This window comes from Miscanthus floridulus, chromosome 1, assembly GCF_019320115.1.
Source record: "Miscanthus floridulus cultivar M001 chromosome 1, ASM1932011v1, whole genome shotgun sequence".
Taxonomy (NCBI): domain Eukaryota; kingdom Viridiplantae; phylum Streptophyta; class Magnoliopsida; order Poales; family Poaceae; genus Miscanthus; species Miscanthus floridulus.
Window position 1 is genome coordinate 26,563,690 of NC_089580.1, and position 6,866 is coordinate 26,570,555.

The following is a 6,866-nucleotide window of genomic DNA, read 5'->3' on the forward strand; positions in this document are numbered from 1 at the left end:
GGAAGTCTTACAATAACATAATTTACAAAACAGTAGTTTCAAACCTTACAAACTAAGTTTGATAGTTATTACAAACCATAGTAGTAGTGGAGTGGCATAATTAATATAGACATATCACACAAAATAAACATCCTGCCCAAGGATCACACATTTACTTCTCATCGTCAGAACGAACGATAGTCATGCAGCACGATCCAAAACAGATCTGCTCATGAGGCTCACCTGCAACAAGGGTCAACGAACCCTGAGTACAAAAGTACTCAACAAGACTTAACCGAAATAAAAATTGATAGAACTCAGGAATGTAGGCTCAGGAATTCAAGGTATGGTTTTAGCAATACTCAAAGTTATTTTGCGTAAAAGCTCTTTGACAAAATTCTTTATTTCAACAATTTAAACTTCATAAAATCATATACAAAGATGACACGATCCGTAATGAGATCATGAAACTTCATATCCAACACCTTCATCAACCATTCTCAAGTTCTAGTTATTAATTCTACGATGATGAACAGTGAGTTGAGTCTCCATAACCGAGGAGCAACGACGATTCGAACCGATTAAAAACCCAGCTGGGGATTCCAGACCACACGATATATGCAGGTCCCCGACCTACATATACCAACCTACCCTCGGATCCTCCAAACAAGAACGGGTCCGCGCCACCCGAGAATACAGCACACCTCAAATCCGGCCACATTCCAGCCACGAGGGTACACGCTATTCCCGCCATCTCTCCACTCCCAGTGCGCGAGTAGCCATTCTCGTAATAGAATTACCAAGTTCAGGCTTACCGGAGTATGTGGTTAGTACTACAAATTCTCACCTCATGCAATTCAACAACGGACGTGCCTTAATCGACACAGGCGGAAAGAACCCGCTCACAAAACCTCCATGTCTTGTGGCTCACACACACCGAGTCCGCCCGGTCTAGATTTATTACTCCACATTCCCATATCACATGCTAACGTAGTTAACCAATGTTCCGTTTAAACTTGCAGGTGGCAGGTAGGCACCCGACTTTCATCGTTCTACGCATAGCTAAGCAAAACTAGGCATATACGAGTTTAAAAACTGGTAATATGGTAAATATGGAATAACAAGGATGGTAATGCACCAATTAGGCTCTTACTTAACTCCTAATCACTTAATGCAGTAACGGAAAGCAAAAGCAAAATTAATTTGTAAAACACAAGGTAGGGTTGTATGCATCCGGGGCTTGCCTTCGTTGACGGAAAAGTCCGGCTCCTGCGTCGTTTCACAAGTATTCGATCCGACCTCAACAGACGGATTAACCTCCTCAACAACTTGATTAACTACCACGTGTTCACCTTCGTTCACTACACGTAATAACAATGCCATGTTTAACATGATGCGAAATACGAAATATGATGCTCGATGATGGATACAAAAATTAAGACTTTGAATACAACTTTCCTTCGCGGTACAGTTGCAAGTCAAACAAACTAAATCTTTTTCGTAACACATACATCAACTGCCAAGGATCATTATCAACTAATGACCCAAGGTCATCACTCAATCCAAAATTTCAAACAAAACCTAAATCATTAAAGGTTACTATTTGCTTTTATGAATTAATTATTTAATTAAAAATTATGAAATAAATCAACTTATTCTAATTGAGCTCAAAATTTTAGTAAATGTTCATTACATGATAACTAAGTGGCAAAACAATTTTCATAATTTTTGGATAATTAATTAAGCCTAGAAAAATCATGGAAAGTCATTTATTAATTAATTGAGCAATTTTTATCATACCCCAAAAATACTGAAAATCAATATTTCAAATTTTTGTCATATAATATACATCATAGAGAATTCACACAAAAATTTTCATAATTTTTGGAGCTCTAAATAATTCTACACAAAAATAACAAATTACAGCACTATTCATTCAAATCTGAAAATAGAAAAATCCATTCGAACGCTGAGTCACTGACAACCGACCCCACCTGTCATCTCCTACCTCCCACGCGTTGACTACGACGACGACGGCGCTGACCGGCGCAAACTCGCCGACGGCGAGTTCACCGGCGATGGCGATTGTACCAACATGCTCCCCACGACTAGGCGCACCTACTGACCTACTTAGCTACACCGATTACGACTCAATACAAGCTCAACGTCGGCCATGGCGGACACGGTGCCTCGGTGGTACTATGCCGGCGACTACAGACCAGTAGCGGTTAAACAAAGGACACAGGAAGCATCAAGAGCTTACCCTGAACACAACTGAGCAGATAACAAGGCCGGAGAAGCAACGGTGAAGCGGGACGGCGTCCACGGTGATCACGGCGGAACAAAGTTCGTCGGTGATGGTGTACCGGCGACTGCAGTGGACAAAACGGCCAAGAAACAATGAAATGAGCACTACAGCATCGAGACGAAGCCAAAGGTACACCAATCAAGGGCAATGGCTCACCGACGGGCTCTGGCCACGGAGAAACGGAATCTCGGGTGAGTTCGCCGGCCGCGAGGAAGAAGGCAATGAAACTCGAGTTTCCAGTGAAGACAAACGGAATTGGTGGGTCGACCGAACGCGCAAGAAGTAGGCGGAGCTGGAGCTAGCTTATCAGCGCTGGTGGAGCACTACAACAACGGCACGGGCTCACCGGAGATGAAGCAGTGGCGACGGAAAAACAGAGCAAGGGGACGGGGTCAAACGGCGACGGTTCAGGCTATAAAGGATGGCCAGGAAGCTCAAGGAAGCTGCGCCGTGTCCTTCACCGCGCCAGCGCGATGCCAAAACGGCCACGACCGCGCCTGGAACGCCGAAGAAGGAAACGCCGGCAATGTAGCTTCGGCGGTGGACACTGTTCACTCAATTTACAGAAATGCCATTCGCCAAAATTCACAAATTACTCTCAAATTTTTATAACAACTCAAAAATCTCCAAAAACAAAAGTTGTTCAAAATCAAAAGTTCTACAACTTTCCTTTTATAACCATCTTCTAATTCGGTCTAGATTTTGAAATGATCTTTTAAATTCAAATAGGGGATATTTAACGAATTACGCCTTTTTGAATTACTCAAAATTTTTCTAAACAACTTGAAAAACTCCAAAAATAAACTTTGCTTAACTTGCCAGGCTCTACACTTTTGCTTTTGGGATCAACCCCAAAATATGCTTAGATTTTGAAATGGATTTTCAGGGTAGGATTTAAATGCTGAAAATCGGGGTTTTCTCGAAAAATTCAAAATCCAAACAAACTTTGAACTTGAGCCAAACAATACAATTCAACACATACCACATGAATATAAACTTGTTTTAGTGTATGCATCTCAAAGTTTTTACCAAATGCCAAATGCCTTGCAATGCATATGATGATATGACAGTTTTAGTATTTTAAACACCCGGGGTGTTACATTAAACCTACATCACAAGTCTCAACATGCTTCTTTTTATCTTGCTCATTAAGCAAAGAGGAATGAGCCTTTTCAAGCTTTTTGTGAGCCTTGCCAAGCTTCTCATGGGCTTCCTCTAGCCTCTCATGAGTTGCTTTGAGCTCATCAAGGGCTTGCTTAAGGGCTTTTACCTCCTTATTCAAGCTCTTGCATTCCCTTCTCTTAATGTCAAAGTGTTCTTTGGCATCTTCTAGCATGTCAAATAATTCATCTTTAGTAGGTTCATCATCATCACTATCACTATCATTTTTATTATCATGTTCATCATCACTTCCATCATCATCACAAGTTTGTATCTTAGTGGCCTTAGCCATGAAGCATGATGGAGTGTCGAAGAGAGAAGGCTTCTCATTGATAGCAATGCTTGCAAGTGCCTTCTTCTTGGTGGTCTTGTCGTCATCACTATCATCATCATCACTTGAGGAGGCATCACTATCCCAAGTGACCACATATGAACCACCCTTCTTCTTGAAGGTCATCTTGTCCTTCTTCTCTTTCTTTTCCTTCTTGTCCTTCTTCTTTTTCTTCTTGTTGTCATCATCATTGTCGCTATTGTATGGACATTGAACAACAAGATGATCTTTGCTTCCACATTTGAAGCACCTTCTTGACTCTTCCTTGTTCTTGGATGAAGATTTCTTTCTTCTAGCACGGTAACCTTTCTTCATCATGAACTTGCCAAATTTCTTGACGAAGAGAGCCATCTTCTCATCATCATCATCATCCCATGAGCCATCATCTTCACTTGATGTTTCTTGCTTAGCCTTGCCCTTGGATGATGTGGCCTTGAATGCCGCACTATTCTTCTTCTCATCTTTCTTCTCCTTCTTTTCTTCTTTCTCATCATCATCTCTATATGTATCATCGGTCATTATATCTCCCAACAAATGGTTTGGTGTCATGGTGTCCAAACCACTTCTCACTAGAATAGTGACCAATGTGCCAAATCTTAAAGGTAAACATCTCAAGAACTTGTGGGAGAAGTCCTTGTCCTTCACCTATTCTCCAAATGCTTTGAGATCATTGACAAGCACTTGAAGCCTATGGAACATCTCCGGCACACTCTTGTCCTCCTTCATCTTGAAGCTTGCAAACTTCTCTTTGAGAATGTATGCCTTTGCACCCTTCACGGCTTGAGTGCCTTCAAATGATTCTTCCAACTTCTTCCAAGCCTCATGAGCCATCTCAATATTCTTGATTTGCTCAAATGCTCTCTCATGAATTGCATCATGAATGGCACTTAGAGCAATGTCATTGTTTTGGAGAAGCACTTCTTCGGCCGCGGTGGGATTCTCTGGATCACCAATCTCAATTTTGGTTTCTACCACCTTCCATACTTTTCTATTGATTGACTTGATATATGTGGTCATCTTTGATTTCTAATACGGATAATTTGTGCCATCAAATTGGGGTGGCTTCTTGGTGTTGTTGATTTGAGCCATTTTTACACCGAAGATTGTTAAGCCTCAAATCACGGTGACCTCGGCTCTGATACCACTTGAAAGGTCCTAATGGATAGAGGGGGGTGAATAGCCTATTAAAAATTTCTACAACAACACTTAACAAACCGGTTGGACAATTATGAGGTGAAGCAAGTGTTTCGCTAGCCTATTAAAATAGCAAGCCACCTACCACAATTCTAGTTTATATAGTTTCTATCCATACAATAGCTATGACACTACACTAAGTTAGTGTGCTCTCAAAAGCTAACTAAAGAGCCACACTAACCAAACTAACAAGCTCTCACAACTAGCTACACTAAAGAGCTTGATAACTAGTTTGCGGTAATGTAATGAGAGTGAGCAAGAAGGTTATACCGCCGTATCGAGGAAGGAGCCAATCAATCACAAGAATGAATAACAATGAAGACCAATCACCTCGGAATCAAATGATGAACACAATGATTTTTTACCGAGGTTCACTTGCTTGCCAGTAAGCTTGTCCTCATTGTGGCGATTCACTCACATGGAGGTTCACGAGCTAATTGGCATCACACGTCAATATTTGTTACCACCGATGCTAGTGTATTGTGTTGGCCCAAACAAATCCATGTGCAATAACTCAAATGATTTACAAGTGCTCATCATGCTTTTCTTTGGATGGGTGTTTCCAACTTGTTTGCTGGCTTGACAAGAGCTACAAAGCTTATCTTTTTCAAACACAACATCTTTTAAGCCTCTAACCAAGTCATGCTTAACCAATCTATTCAATTGCTTCATTTCAACATGACCAAGTCTTCTATGCCATAACCAACCCATGCTAGACTTAGTGAACAAGCATGTAGATAATTTAGCTTCACTAGCATTGAAATCAACCAAGTATAGATTCTCATATCTAAAGCCTTTGAAGATCAAATTAGAGCTATCTACACTTATGATCTCTACATCATCTACCCAAAATATGCATTTGAATCCAAGATCACACAATTGAGCCACGGATAGCAAATTCAAGTTCAAGCTCTCTACTAGCAATACATTGAATATGCTCATGTCATTGGATATTGCAATCTTACCAAGCCCTTTGACCTTGCCTTTGCCATTATCATCAAATGTAATACTATCATAACCATCATTGCCATTGGTGTTGATTGTGTTGAACATTCTTGCATCACCAGTCATGTGTTGAGTGCACCCACTATCAAGAACCCAATGTCTTCCTCCGGCTTTGTAATTGACCTACAAAAGAAGATCAATTCTTTTTAAGTAACCAAACTTGCTTGGGTCCTTGAATGTTAGTTACTAAGCTCTTTGGTACCCAAATGGCTTTCTTCTTTGAGCCCATCCATGGTTTACCAATGAACTTAGCCTTCACACCATTTATACCCTTAGTAAGCACATAGAAAGAATTAATCTTAATTGATGATACATTAGCATTTTTGCTCTTGTTTTTTGCATTCATGCTCTTTATGACCAACTTACTTGCAACTAGTGCAAAACCGACCATTGTTCTTCACAAAACTAGTCTTGTGAGGAGCAAAGGCCGCCTTGCCTTTCTTAGGGGTATAGTCCAATCCCTCTTTGTAGAGAGAAGCTCTTTGGCTACCCAAGCACATAAGCAAGCGGTCCTCACCACCATATGCCTTAGCCAAGGTGTGAGTGAGCTTATCGACCTCCTTCTTGAGGTTCTCATTCTCAACCATTAATGAGGCATCACAAGTGAGACCATCACTACTAGATGAGGTGGAAGTAGAAGTACTACAAGAAGGGTTAGTGGGAGCAACAATGATAGGCATAGATAATGATTCATCAATTATATCACAAGTTAAACCTACATCATAAGTCTCAACATGCTTCTTTTTATCTTGCTCATTAAGCAAAGAGGAATGAGCCTTTTCAAGCTTTTTGTGAGCCTTGCCAAGCTTTTCATGGGCTTCCTCTAGCCTCTCATGAGTTGCTTTGAGCTCATCAAGGGCTTGCTTAAGGGCTTTTACCTCCTTATTC

The 6,866-nt window shown here is 40.9% G+C and overlaps 1 long non-coding RNA gene across 1 annotated transcript; it reads right to left on the bottom strand.

Moving 5' to 3' along the window:
• LOC136476567 (uncharacterized) lies at nucleotides 1-1,621 on the bottom strand. The gene is made up of 2 exons (XR_010763651.1): nucleotides 1,224-1,621; nucleotides 1-222 (listed from the first exon to the last, which is right to left on the bottom strand). It is a non-coding gene; the product is annotated as an uncharacterized lncRNA (long non-coding RNA).
• Between the last annotated feature and the right edge of the window lie 5,245 nt (nucleotides 1,622-6,866).